Below are 13,496 nucleotides of genomic sequence, written 5' to 3'. Positions count from 1 at the left end.
CTGGTCGCCCCCTCCTCCGAGTCCAGTGCTCGTTCCGGGCCACCATGAAGCTGCTCAGTCAGACCTGAGGTGTGGCTGGGCCCCGCTGCAGAGGCCACGGCCAGAGAGCAGCCAGCCCACGTTTGCAGGAGGGCTTGCCGGCTGGGAAGGCGGCCTGAGTCCTGCCTTGGCCCCGGGCCCTTCTTGGCTCTCAATCTGGGTCCAAGTCTCAGGGGCTGTTCAAAGATTCCAAAGGCATTTGAACATTTTGGAAGCAATTTGTCAGTCCTGGAAGCTGTTTGGAGGCTCCAAAAACTATTTAAAGTTTCCAGAATCTTGTGTTTACAAAGGCTGTTGTTCGTGGTTTCCAGAGTGGTCTGAGGTCCTGGGCTGAAGGTCCCCGAGGCAGGGTGGGGGTCCGGGGCTGGAGGCATGCTGTGAGCCCTGCCTGGCACTGGAGGTGGAGTCCTGGCAGCCCCAGCCCCCCGCTTTCTCTCCTGAGACCCAGCCTGCGAAGCCATGAGTTGACTGGAGCGTGTGCTGTTCTGAGGAGCAGAAGGAGCGTGGGCGCTGGCAGCAGGGGGACAGAGTTTAAAATCCAGCTCTGCCACTCACAGGCTTTGTGACCTGGAGCCAATTACTTCACCTCTCTGGGCCCCCCTCTCTCCCACTTGTTCTGCAGGCCCAACTCTCCCGCTCCCATCTCCTCTCAGGCATCTGGGGGGACTAGTCAGAGCACAGCCCCCTCCCAGGTAAACACTTGCCTCTGGATGTGGATTCGGCCGTCCCTACCCAGGCTGGAAGCCTGACCTGCAGTCATGGGACTGCCAGCCCCCCTCAACCAGGCCTTCCTGACCCTGAGGCCCAGCCCTTCTGCGTCCTGTCATTGGCGGGGGGGCCGGGAGAGGGGAGACCGTGAGCCGGGCTGAAGGCCCTGGTTGATCAGAAAGCTCATACCTGCCCATGTCACCATGGAAGGCTCTCTCTGGTCACAGCCCTACCCCTGCATTTTGGCCTCTCCATACCTCACTGCCATCCCTGGGGTTCCTCCTTCCAGTTGTTGTCATTGGCCCAAGGACCCTATCCCCATCCACCTGTACCTGATGTCTCAGATTTGCCTTCAGCTTCCTCCAGGCCTTTGCTCATGCCATTCCCTCTGCCCAGAATGCCTGTTTCCACCCTGACACACACTGCACATGCATGTGCACACACACACACCCCCATGGCCCCCCTCGGTCCCCTCAGCTCCTTCTCCACCAGCTCCCACTGCCTCTCTCGTGTCACTGAGCAGAGAGGTACGGTCCACTCTCAGGGTCTGTCACCTCCTCAGCTAACATTCTTATTGCTCGGTAACTCCCCACAGCACCCATGTGGGGTAGGCCTGGGTGTGGAATCAGACAGACACAAGGCCTGACCAGGCCTCTTACCTGCAGCGTGACCTTGGGCAAGCTAGTGGCTGAGCCCTCCTGAGCCTCAGTTTCCCCCTCTATAAAGGGGGAATGATAAGTCATGCTCTGTTCACCTCCCAGGGTGATTGTGAGGGTCAAATGAGGTGATGGATAGGAATGAGGTTTATAAACTCAGAAGTGACAAGGCCAGTGGTGGCTGAGTGATTTGCCTAAGGTCACCCTGGGGAGTTGGGTGCCAAACCAGATCCGCAGTCCAAGGCTCCTATAGGGACATCGCTGAGGACTTCTACCCCCTGGAGCCCTGGACCATCCTCGGGGCCCGTCTGAGAAGTTTTACTTCCTCCAACTTCCTGACCCACTTGCGGAGCTGCAGATGGGCAGGCTGGCTCCCAGCCGGGACGATCCGCCGGAGCTGACTGATGCGCTAAATGCATCGTGCCTTCCTGGGAGACAGGAAGATCGATACCACGGAGGATGGGCAGCCTCGCTCAATGCCACAGCCAGCCCCCAAGGGGGAGAATGGGCCAAGAATAAATATAGCCAGGCCTGCTCCCTCTGCAGGGTCAGCCCAGGCCAGACCAGAAAGATGTGGATTTGATGTGACCACCTGTGGTATCATCATCATCCCTGGACCCAAGCAATATTACTGTACCACCCAGCCTGCTAAGCTTGTTTTTAGCATGTGTTAACTCATTGGATCCTCACAACCACCCCCTGAGGCAGGTACTGCCATCATCCCTGTTTTATAGATATATAATGTGACACAGAAGGTTTAGTGACTCGCCCAGGGTCACACAGCTTAGGAAGTATCCCAGTCAGAACCGGATCCCACTGCACCTGCCTGACCCAAAGCCCATGCTGCTGCGAGGGTACTCTGCCTTTTTAGTCATGCAGAGCGCTCTGTGGCCACACACACCCCCAGCAGGCCCCTTCTCACTCAGAAGGCCCACTTGGGGCCCCATCTCCAGTCTTCTCTATACTCTGGGCACTGGGGCTTAGCCTCCGAAGCTATATTTTCAGGGCTTGGAATGTGCTTTGGCCAGGTACTCCCTGACAGGTTGAGAAAGGCACCTACCCAGCAGGTGCCCATCCTCAGCCTTATTCTGCCAGAGCTCACGGCAGGCAGGTTAAAGGTAGACTTGGCCCCCAAGGTCACTCTGGACGTGGCAGAGCCTGTGGCGGGCATGAAGTCTCAGGGGCCTAAACCCTTAAACCGCAGTGAGCTCAGCCTCACTGCCCATCTGCCACAGGATGGCGTGCCTGTAGCCAAGAACGGGCCAGCCTGAGGTTTGCCAGCCCCACACCTCCCAGGTGAGGCAGGAGAAACCACAGCCCTAAGCTTCCCGGGGTTAGGCTGGGAGCGGGGACAGGTGGTCAGGGCACAAGATGTGGAGCTGCTGGGCGCCTGGGTGGCTCAGTCGTTAAGCGTCTGCCTTCGGCTCAGATCACTATCCCGGGGTCCTGGGATCGAGCCCCACATCGGGCTCCCTGCTCAGCAGGGAGCCTGCTTCTCCCTCTCCCTCTGCCCCTGCTTGTGTTCCCGCTCTTGCTGTCTCTCTCTCTGTCTCTCTCTCTGTCAAATAAATAAATAAAATCTTAAAAAAAAAAAGATGTGGAGCTGCTGAGTGGGAAGGGCCTGGCCCTTCAGTCTTCTCTGTAAGTGGTAGGAAATGTTGTAGGCTTTGGGGTTAAACCCGGCTGGGCCCCTCCTGGCTGTGTGACCTTGGATAAGACACTTAACCTCTCTGAGCCTCAGTCTATCACCTCCCTTTCACCTTTCCCCAGACCACATGGATCCTCCTCATTCAGAGTCATCGTGCCTGTCCCTTCTATCCCTCAAGCCCTGTGCCCCTGGCCAGCCCCCCGTTGCCGCCTCCCTCAGTCCCACCCGAGTCCTCCTCCAGCCCTCCCTCACCACCATGCCTGCCATGCGGTCAGGTGCCAAATCCTGTCCATTTTCCCCTGCTGAATATTGGAGTAGCCACCTCTCCTTCAGGTCCCTCTGCGTCCCTGCTCTGGTCCAGGCCTGATCGTCTTTCCCCTGGATTTGGGCAGCAGCCTTCTAACTGCTTCCTGCCTCCCCCCACCTCCCCTCTGGCAGTTCCAGAACCATCTTCCTAAAATGGAAAGCTGGTCGCGTCTACCTAACGCATCCTGACTGCACGCAGAGGAAAGCTCACACTCCTTCCCATGCTGCAGGGAAGGCCTGTCACCATCTGGAGACAGCCCCAGCCCCCTCGCCCACCTCTCCCCTTAGCACCCCTCTGCCTCCCACCACGCTGGGCCACTAGATGTGCTCGGGCTTACCCCTGAGCCTTTGCACACACCCGCTGTTCTCTCGGCCTAGAATTCCCTTCTCTCCTCCCCCTCCTCCTCCCCTCTTGTCTAATACCCGCTTATCCCTCAGGTGTCAGTTTGGACATCACCTCCTCCAGGAACCTTCCTTAACCACCACTCCCCAAGGCTGGGCCATGCTGAGCTCCCACACCCCAGCACAGCCACTGTCCCTGCACATTCTCATCATCTATTTACACGTCTCCCTGCCCATGAGACAGACCCACCCCTCCCCAGGCTCCGAGATGGCCCTTATAAGTGAGTGTGAATGGCCTCCCAGGTGCCCTGTACCAGGGCAAATCTCGCTTCCGTGCTCACTACCAGCCGGTCAGGCTCTAGTCCCAGCTGCTCCGGGGCTGTGCTCTGAAACCTGGGGCCGGTGCCTTCCCCTCTCCGTGCCTTCGCTGCCGAGGATCTGTAAAAAGGTGACGCTGAACTAGGAGACCACCCAGGGCTCTGCCCACTCCACAGGTCCACGGCGTGGTCTCCTATGATGCTCCTCTTTCCGTGGCCCTGTGTGCCTTTTCTTTCCGTCTCCAGGCACCGCCTCTCACAACTTCTTTCGGCCTGTTGGGTGAGCCTTTCTGTCCCTTTCTGCCCCAGACTTCCCGTGAGGACTGAGGCCTCCTTCATGCAACCCCAGATCCAGGTCGAAGGGCAGGCCTGGAAGCCTCCCCGGTCCCCCTACCAGCCTCCCGTTGCAGGACCTGCCATCTGCACAGCCCCAGTAGGGCCATTAACTCACTATGAGTCAAACGAAGCCATAAATAAGTAAAGGGGTGAGGGTCCCAAGGGGTCCCGAGCCCAGCTGGCTGCCCCGTCTCTGGCCAGATCTGGGGTCCCGACCGCCGCAGGATGGACTCAGCCTGACAGATCTTCACATGTCATCACTGTCCCCAGAGAGTGATGGGGAAGTCACCAGGCCTCTCTGGCCCCCATTAGTGTCAGTAATTGCCAATCAATTTCCTGGGATCCTGGTGGGGAAGAGGCCCCTGGGTGTCTCCAGTGGGGAAGCCACATCTAATGGCTTTTATTTGGATTGCTGCAAATTGATTGGATTTTTTTGGTTTTTTTTTTTAATGGAGCTTTGGTTTTTCTCCCTGCATCCTAACCACCCCCTCAGGGCTAGTTAGGCCAAAAGATGAGTGATCGCATGACTTTACTCTCCAGAAAAGCCGAGAGCAGGGCTGGTCATACCCACGCTGCCCATGTCTCGTCCATTCAGCACTTACAGGCACAGCCTCATGTCCCACTTCCTCCGGGAGTGACCCCGCCATAGGCCCTTCCTGGATTCACAGCTTTCATGGAGCTCCTAAGAATGGGATTGGCTGATGAGAATAATATGGGCAACAACAACAGCAGCTATTACCTACTAAGCCCTTAATTGTGAAACAAAGACTATGCCAACAATTTTATACCTGTAGTTCATATCCTCCTGAGAAATATGCATTGTTATAACCATTTCAGATAGAGAAACTGAGAGGTTAAGGTTAGGTGACTCAGAGTGTTGGTGTTAGAACTAGAATTCAAACTAGGTCTGTTTGAATCCACAACATATGCTTTTAACCAACTGTTTCAGTTTGGATTGTGAACGACAGAAAACCAAATAATAGTGAATTAAACAAGATAAGTTATTTATTCCTCTCTGAACTAAATGAAGTCCCAGGTAAGTAGTTCAAGGCTGGATGACAACTCCACCATCATCAAGGTCCCATGCTCCTTCTGTCTTGGTCTCATGGTCTGAGTTGGCTGCTAGAGCTCTAGCCATCACATCCATACCCCAGCCTGCAAGAAAGAAGAGAGGATTAATGACAGACACACATGTTTCTTTGAGGGACACTGCCCAGAAATTGCACCTACCATTTTTGTAACATCTCACTGGCCAGCACTAAATCATATGACCGTGCCCACGTGCGACACAGGTAGGAAATGTAAGCTTGATTCCGGGAAACCACGTGCCCAGCTAAAAATCAGGCGCTGTTACTAAGGAAGGAGAGATCAGATTTGGGACAATCATTAGTGAAATCCATTAGCATCACTCTAACTGCCCCTCTAGATGTATAAGCAGAATTTTATAGTACAGTCTGGAGAGTCACTGAACCCAACTTCCTGATAGCCCAGAAGAGGAGTCTAAGCCCAGAGAGGGGATGTGACTTGCCCAGGATTGAGCAGAAAATTGGGGCAGAACCAAATTCAGAAACCTATCTTAGTAACAAAACCCAAGCTCTTAGCACAACACCCTCCATCTTTCCAATATTCTGGGACCTTTCTTCTGGTTCTTGGATTAGTCCTCTCATTTTCCCCTTTTCCCCTCTCCCTGTCCAGGGCCTTTGGTTAGTGGCACTTTGGGGCTTCTTTTAACCCCCGGACTGAGTAACAGAGAATTATATTCTGTTCCCAACATCTATAATAATGATGGCTGACCTTGGCCCTTGGTATTCTGGTCTGCAGATCTTGAAGATCTTTCCTGCTCTGACAGTCAGCTTATGAGATACTCAGAAGCTAGCGGTAGTTTTTGCTTAGCAAATATAACCCTAGTGTCAGTGTATGAGGCTCCAGAGGCAGTACTTGGGGGAGGGGCAGTGGATAGAGGATGATGTCCCTTGGATGATGCTGAGAGGAAAGAATAACCTTTGTCAGGCATTTACTAGCCACCAATACAGTGCTGCAATAAATGTGAATAGGTTATATCTCCTAATAATAGACAGTGACTCTTCTATAGAGCTAAAAATAGAATAAATCCAGCTCCATGTCCTTTTTGAAAGACACATCTAAAGCAAAATGGTGAAGGATCAAAAGTGAAGGGATGGAAAGAGGCCTACCAAGCAAAAATAAATGCCAAAAACAAATTAAAAATCAAGATGGGAAAAGAATGCCGGGGTGGCAATATCCTCATCATCCCTCTTTCAAGGCTGAGGCTCAGAACAGTAAGGTGACTCTCTTGAAGTTATGTCTGCCCTAAATGGCAGAGGTATGATTTGAACCTGGGTCTTTCTGTCTCCTAAGTTCCTGCTTCTTTGGGAAGATCTAATTGCCTTCAATAGTCAGCCGGTGTCATGACCTTGACCTGATAGGTTACTGATCTGGAGCCAGGTGCCTGCCATCAGAGTGAGGCTGGAGCAGGCAAGAGTGAAGGGAAGGCTGAATTGGCCCTGGAGGGACCATCCCTGAGTAGGACATGCCCTGGCCTCCGGGCCAGAGTTTGGACTGACTCCCAGAGTGCCTGCCATGGCCCACTCTCAGCTGGTTCCAGCACCGTTCCAGGCCCAGTGCCCACAGAGACTCCCACCCCTGCTTCCCAATCCCTACCCTCAGATGGAGGTCAGGATGAGGGCGGATGTGCCCCCAGAGCCTCATGGCTGAGGTTCATGCCTGGAACAGAGCTCCCTCTGCCTGGCAGAGGACAGCAGGCCCCGGGGGTCTCTGAGAGACCGTCTGGCAGCAGTCAGGGCCCATCCCCAAGCCGAAAGCCCCCCCTGAGCCCCCTATATACCCCAGCCAGTCCCAGAGAAACAGCAAAAGTGGGGCCAGAGGCAGGTTCAGGTCTTAACTCGGCCACATCCCTGCGCACAGCGGGGTCGGTCACAGCCCTGCCAGCATTCCCACCGGTCCCAGACAGCACCCTCCCCAGCCTCACTCCTCTACGCTTGGCATGCGCACAGAACATGCAAACGGACTTGGGCTAGCCTCCACTCAGCTAACCCTGCCCATCTTTCCCAGCTCAACGTGGGCATCACCTCCACCAGGAAGCCTTTGATGACTCTCTATGTTATTAGTAAGGCTTCTGGTCAACAGTAGGCTGTTAGTAGTTTGGGGGGAGTCCAAAGTTATACATGGATTTTTGACTGTGCAGGCATCGGAGGCTCTAACCTCCTTGTTCAAGGGTCAGCCATATAATGTGCAGAACTCGGGGTTTGACGTTGTATTTACTTGTGTGTCTCCCCAACCAGCACCGTGGATCTTGACCTGAGCAGAGTGGATGGGCTTTCGGGAGGTTTGCAGACTCACTAGAATTGTCCACAGAATGTTTTCTGTGTGTGCTTACGGGCACTTGGGGGAGCAGCCCACACCGTGTTCTCTGGAGAATCACTGCTCTAAGCTGTGCGCTCCTGCAGTTAGGAACCGGGTCTGTCACTGTGTCCTCCAGTTGTGTGTAATAGGCAGTAATTACCAGTTGCATGAGTCATTTGATGGATGGCCTCTTTCTGTCTTGGTTTCCTCATCTGTAAAGTGGAGATGAGAGTAGGGATCCCACTGTCTCAGCTCTTGCTCATTTCTGTATTCCTTCTCTTGCCCTACTACATAGCAGAGGGCCTGGCACAGAGTCGGTGTTCAGTGGACATGTATGAGAGGAGTGGATGGGTGGGTGATTGGGTAGGCGGATAGAGGATGTGAGGGCGATCTGGCTGCGACATCTGTCACCCCATTGATCGCCAGGGTTGATTCGGCTGATCTGGCTGGCTAGGCAGGTGTCCCCTTCCTCCCTCACCGCTCCATGTGTGTCCCTCCCGAAGCTGCGTGCTCGGTCGAAGAGGACGACCTTCCCCGATAGAGGAGGACCATTCTTCGGTCAAGGGTATATGAGTAGCTGCGCTCCCCTGCTAGAACCTCCAAACAAGCTCTCAAGGTAGGCAGATAGAGGCGTCTGTGTTTAGATGAGTGGCAAGGGGGGTGGTCCACCTGCTATGTGAACATTCAGCAGGTGGACCAGTAAGTTCATGGATGGATGGATGGATCCGTGGATGGAAGGTTGGCTGGTAAATGGGTTCACAGAGGAGTGGATGGGTGAATGTCTAGATGAATGGATCAGCAGAGAGAAGGATAGATATTTGGCGGTGGGTTGATAAGTAGGTGGGTTTTCGATGAAAGGATCAGTGGATGGGTGAAAAGGATGAATACGTGACTCAGTGGCTCACAGATGGATTTGTGCATGGATGGGTAGAAGGATGGCTGGATGGATGGAAGGAAGAAGGGGTGGATGGATGGTAGACAGATGGACAGATGGAAATTTTAACCAAATTTTGATGTGTGCATATAGGGGATTATGGGATGTTCGAATAGATGAACTGATGGATAGTTGGATGGAAATTGTACACAGAACGCGTGTGTGCATTTGTGTGTATGGGAGGTAAAGGACATTTGGGTGAAGGGACTAAAGCATGGATGGATGTATAGAAGGAAGGAAGGGGGTGGAGAGTGGGAGGGAGGAAGAGCAAATGGCCTCCTCCTGACCCAGACCAAAGAGTGATAAGGCAGGGAGAGGGGGTTCCCTGTGCTCAACGTTGGTTTGCAAAACAGATAAGCCACCTTGCTTCTAAAGCCTCGGTGTGTTGGGCCCCAGCTGAGCTCTTCCTTCCCGTGAGCCCAGGGTCTCTGGCAGTGTCAATACTCAAGCTGATGTAGGAGGCAGACAAAGGGAGTGAGCAGACACCAGGGCCAGAGGGAGGGAGGGAGCATGGGTTGGGGCTCAGGCTGCCAATGGGCAGCCGCCCGTTTACTCAGCTCCGGAATGAAGCCCCGGAGAAGGGCTGTTCATATTTCTCTCTTGAACGGGGAGCTGACATTAATGAACAGCTAATTAACATCTTGGAGTGCGATAGTTCCAGTGTCAGTGTCCCTAATTAGTCTCGCGCTAATCTGCTTTAATTAACTGTCCCTGTCGTGGTTTTAATTTAATTTTCAGCTCCTGCCCAGGACGGCAGCCCGGTGAGCATTCTGTCCCAGGGCTCCCCTGGCCAGGGCAGGGTGGACTGGCCAAAGCCAGGTTCCTAGGGGGGATTGCCAGGCAGCCCAGGCTTGGGCTAAGCTGGTCACAGAGAGCCTGGCTCCTCCTTGGCCCTGAGGGCTGAGAACTTGGGGACTGGACACTTTTCTCCCCATCTCAAGGGAGTGTTCGCAGGTCACCAGTGGCTTCCAGAACATTCGTAAGTCAGGAGCACAGCCTGTGACCATGTCTCGGTCTCAAGCAGGCTCCATAAACTGACCACACTTTCTGGACATGGGCTCTGCGTTCCCGAAAGACCAGGATTCATATTTTAGTGCTGATACTTTTTAGCTGTGTGGCCTTAAGAAAAGCACCTGACCTCTCTGAGCCCCTGTGAAATTGAGCTGATATCTAGGTGTTGCGCCCTGTTCCCACCAAGGATGCAGTTTTTCAGGGGTGAGCTGCACACCCAACTCCCTCACGGTCCAGGCAGAGCCACCCTTCGGCAGGAATGGAGAGGCCTTAGAGGGAGCCTACATCAGGTGAGGGGAGCCCCTGAGCAGGAGTCAGGACGCCCAGGTCCCTATCCCAGCTCTGCTACAACTCCAAATCTCACAACCTCTCTGGGCTTCTGCCCTGCTCGCATCCGTAAGCCAGAAGAGGCAGGGGAGGGGAGAATAAGATGCGCTGAGCCCCGCCATGCTCTGCCCAGGCCTGGGGAGTTGCTGTGCGGCTGGCTCAGAGAACCCAAATCTGGAGCAGGAGGTCTAGGAGGGAACTGGGTGCTAGGGCCAGCCTGGGGGTCAGGTGAGGCTTCTGAACTTTGCCTTGCAAAGTAGGCACTACCAGGGAGGATGTGGCTGCCTTCGTTACAAGGTCCTGCTGCAGGTGGGAAACAAATCAACGTGCCCGCCCCATGATGGGAGCCAGAGAAGCACCTGCCAAGGTACTTAGACAAATGAGGATCGTCTGAAGGGAGGCTGGCAAGTGGCAGAAGATGTGCGGAGGAGTGAGAAGCTGAGTCGGGACCCCTCATCCACCTTGTCTTAGCTGGGAGCTATGAGTGCAGGGCAGGGAGTGGGGGCCCAGGCTCGAGGAGTGAGGAGGCGCTCTCTGAGGCAGGTATGCCTACTAAGGAGTTTAGCTGTAACCCTGAGGGTACTGGGGAGCCATGGCAGGATTTTGAGCGGGAGTGTGGCGCCATCAGGAGACTGGCCGCCGGCAGGGGGTGAGTGAAGTGGAATGAGGAGACAGGAGAAGCCTGCGATGGGGCTGCTGTCTTACTCAAGGCAGTGAAGTCTTGCAGAGGCCGAGTCAGCTCAGCAAGACTTCCAGAAGCAGCAAGCTAATATATGTAAAGTGCATGCTCTTTAGAAAAGGCAGGGTGCACCTCCCTCTCCCCATGGCCTTGGGCTTCACCAATATGTTCTCTGAGAATAGTTTCTGTGTGGCACCAGCTCCGAGGTTGTATCTCACGCTTTCTCAGACTCGGTCTGCAGAGTCCAGGATCGGGGCGGGGGGGCACATGTATTCTCAGGGGTCTAGGAATTGTAAGAGAATTTAACATTTATGTTTAGATTTTAATGCTGATCCAAAAAAATTTTGTTTTGTTCTGACCACTTGTAAAGTAGCACTAATTTTGCAATGGTCTCACACATCCTTGTTTCCCAGCCTGGCATCTGAGGTCTGGAGAGAGAGTCTCCAAGGTCCACAAAAGAACATTTCCCTTTCCGAAGGGCCTGAGCCTTGTCCAGCTCTGAGAAATGCTGTCAGACCCGCCTTCCCTCAGGACAGCGAGCTCTTCCAACACCGAATCTATTTCTGGCCCGTCTCAGCGTCCCCACGGCCTGACACAGGTCTGAACCCAGGCAGGGTTTGTGAATTGAGCTGAATTCTCTCTCTGGATGCCCCACAAGCCCGCTCCCCCTGCCTTTGACCTCCAGTTGATCTTTGTTTTCCGGCCAGTGGAGCCAAACCAGTTTTTCCTGAAATTCTCAGTAAATTAGTGTGGAATTCAGAACTCCCGCACCACCCCCCACATACACACTGGTGCACAAAACTCTTATAAAAGGAGAAGAAAACTTGCCTTTCTCTTCTCCTGTGCCCTGCCCCATGGCAACCCTGCACATTTCCCCAGGTCTAGTTCAGACCACGCCACCTCCAGAGAGCCCTCCGTGGTTTCCCCAGACGGATGTGTCAGTCAGACCTCGGAGCCCCGGGAACATGTGTTGCTCCCCGGACCCCTGTCTCACCTTGTGTCGTCCGTCTTCACATCCAGGAACTGAATTGCTCACATCTCTGTGTCCCCTACTCCCTCCCGACAGCCTCCCCCACCCCACCCGGTGCCTGGCTCACAGCAGGGAGGCTGCAGAACAGGTGGAAGAGACGTATCCCTCACCCCCAGCCTGGTGGACAGACATGCTCTGGGAGCCAGATTCTCAGGAGAGGGGCCAGTGGCCACCAGCCTGGCTGATAGCATATCGGTCATGGGTGGCATCGGGCCTGGGGCTCAACTGCAGTTCTCCCCCAGTTCACTGGCAACTTTGGGCCGCATCTCTTGAAGTCTCTCTTTTCTCATCTGGAAAATGGGTAATGATAGCACTTACCTCCTGGGATCTCTGGGAGGACTTAACTGAGGAAATCCACGGAAAGTGTCTGGGACATAGTAAGTGCTCAATGAAACCAGCCGGGGATGGCAGGGAGGAAGCACGAGAGCCCCAAGCCAGCGCCCCGGGAGCCCCACGTCTGGGGGCGGGTGCTTCACACAGACCCAGTGTGGAGTGCAAAGCCCAGCTCTCAGTGCAGGGGCTGGGCCTGTGCGAGACCTGTGTTTCCCTCTCTCACTCACCAGGAGACTGCTGGCCAGGGCCCAGGCGACTACTACAGGGATTACCAGCCCAAAGGTGACCAGACCCTTGGCCTTGGCCTTGTCCTGTGGGGCTTTAGCATGAGACCTACATACCAGGGACATGCACAGAGACACCCACGGAGATGGACCAGAGCTACAGACATGCGCACGCGCACACACACACACACACACACACACACACAGCTCGGGGAGAAGGAGAAGGAGGCCACTTCCGATGGCTGCCAGGCAAAGGCAAACATTTCAAAGCAGGAGCTGCGGGGCAGAGAACTCTAGTCTCTATTGTGCTGCGTCCCCTCTGTCCCCGGAGGGGGTCAACCACACCTGCTCGGTTCTGTCTAGGCTGAGCCAGCCCCTAGGGGGTCAGGGCTGTTTCCATCTCATTTCGGTACCTGGAGCGGAAACGCCACCAGGGTCTCAGCTCCACAGGTATTGGGGGCACTGCATGGTAGTTTGGCTTTTTCTGACTTGGGGCTTCTGGGGGTACACACGCGTGTTCGTGGACCCTGGTGGGACATACCAGCAGGGCCTGGGCTGCTCCAAGACCCTCCCAACAATCGAGGCAGGAAACCAGCCAAGGCATCCAGGCCTCCTCCAGAAGCCCCCAATCCCTGCCCAGCCCACCCCAGGAGCTCCTGAGGGCTCTCACATCAGCACTGATGAGCACTGAGTTCGCCTGATCCTCGTTCTGGCAGGAAGAGGCCCGAGGGCCCAGACTCTGGAAGAAAGCCGGAGACCTTTCAGAGGAACTGTGAGTCCTGCTGGAAGTGCAAACAGCCAGGGGCTGGAGGTCGGGGAATGTCAGAGGTCAGGCGCCCCAGGATCCCAAGCTCCCAGGATGTTACAGTCGCTGCCCGTATGGCCACAGAATAGTGCAGCATTAAAATCACAGGCAAGCAAGAATTTTAGAATGTTACAGTCCTGGAAAGGTTATAATCATGGCATTATAGAATGTTACAATCATGTAATCATAGAAGAGCTAAGAAGACTAATTAAGCACATAAAAGACTAAGAAGCAAGAGTTTTAGAACATTGCAGGCATAAAAGATCATAATCATAGAATTATAGAATTTTACAGGTGTAGAATATTAAAAATTTAGCTTTACAAGCAGGAATTTTAGAATGTTACAGCCATCGAACTGTGGCCTGTTACAGTAAACACGCACATACACAGAACATTCGCTTGTAGTCTTAGGAATTCTAG

At 54.3% G+C, this 13,496-nt stretch overlaps 1 protein-coding gene across 4 annotated transcripts in view; it reads left to right on the top strand.

The window, feature by feature from the left end:
- Positions 1-13,496, top strand: part of EPHB2 (EPH receptor B2) — a 183,650-nt gene that overhangs the window by 94,865 nt on the left and 75,289 nt on the right. The window lies entirely within an intron of this gene.

The sequence above is a fragment of the Phoca vitulina genome, unplaced genomic scaffold (assembly GCF_004348235.1).
Source record: "Phoca vitulina isolate PV1807 unplaced genomic scaffold, GSC_HSeal_1.0 scaffold2, whole genome shotgun sequence".
NCBI classification, from domain to species: domain Eukaryota; kingdom Metazoa; phylum Chordata; class Mammalia; order Carnivora; family Phocidae; genus Phoca; species Phoca vitulina.
The sequence above is the reverse complement of the archived record's forward strand: the minus strand, read 5'-3'. Positions and strand labels throughout refer to the sequence as shown.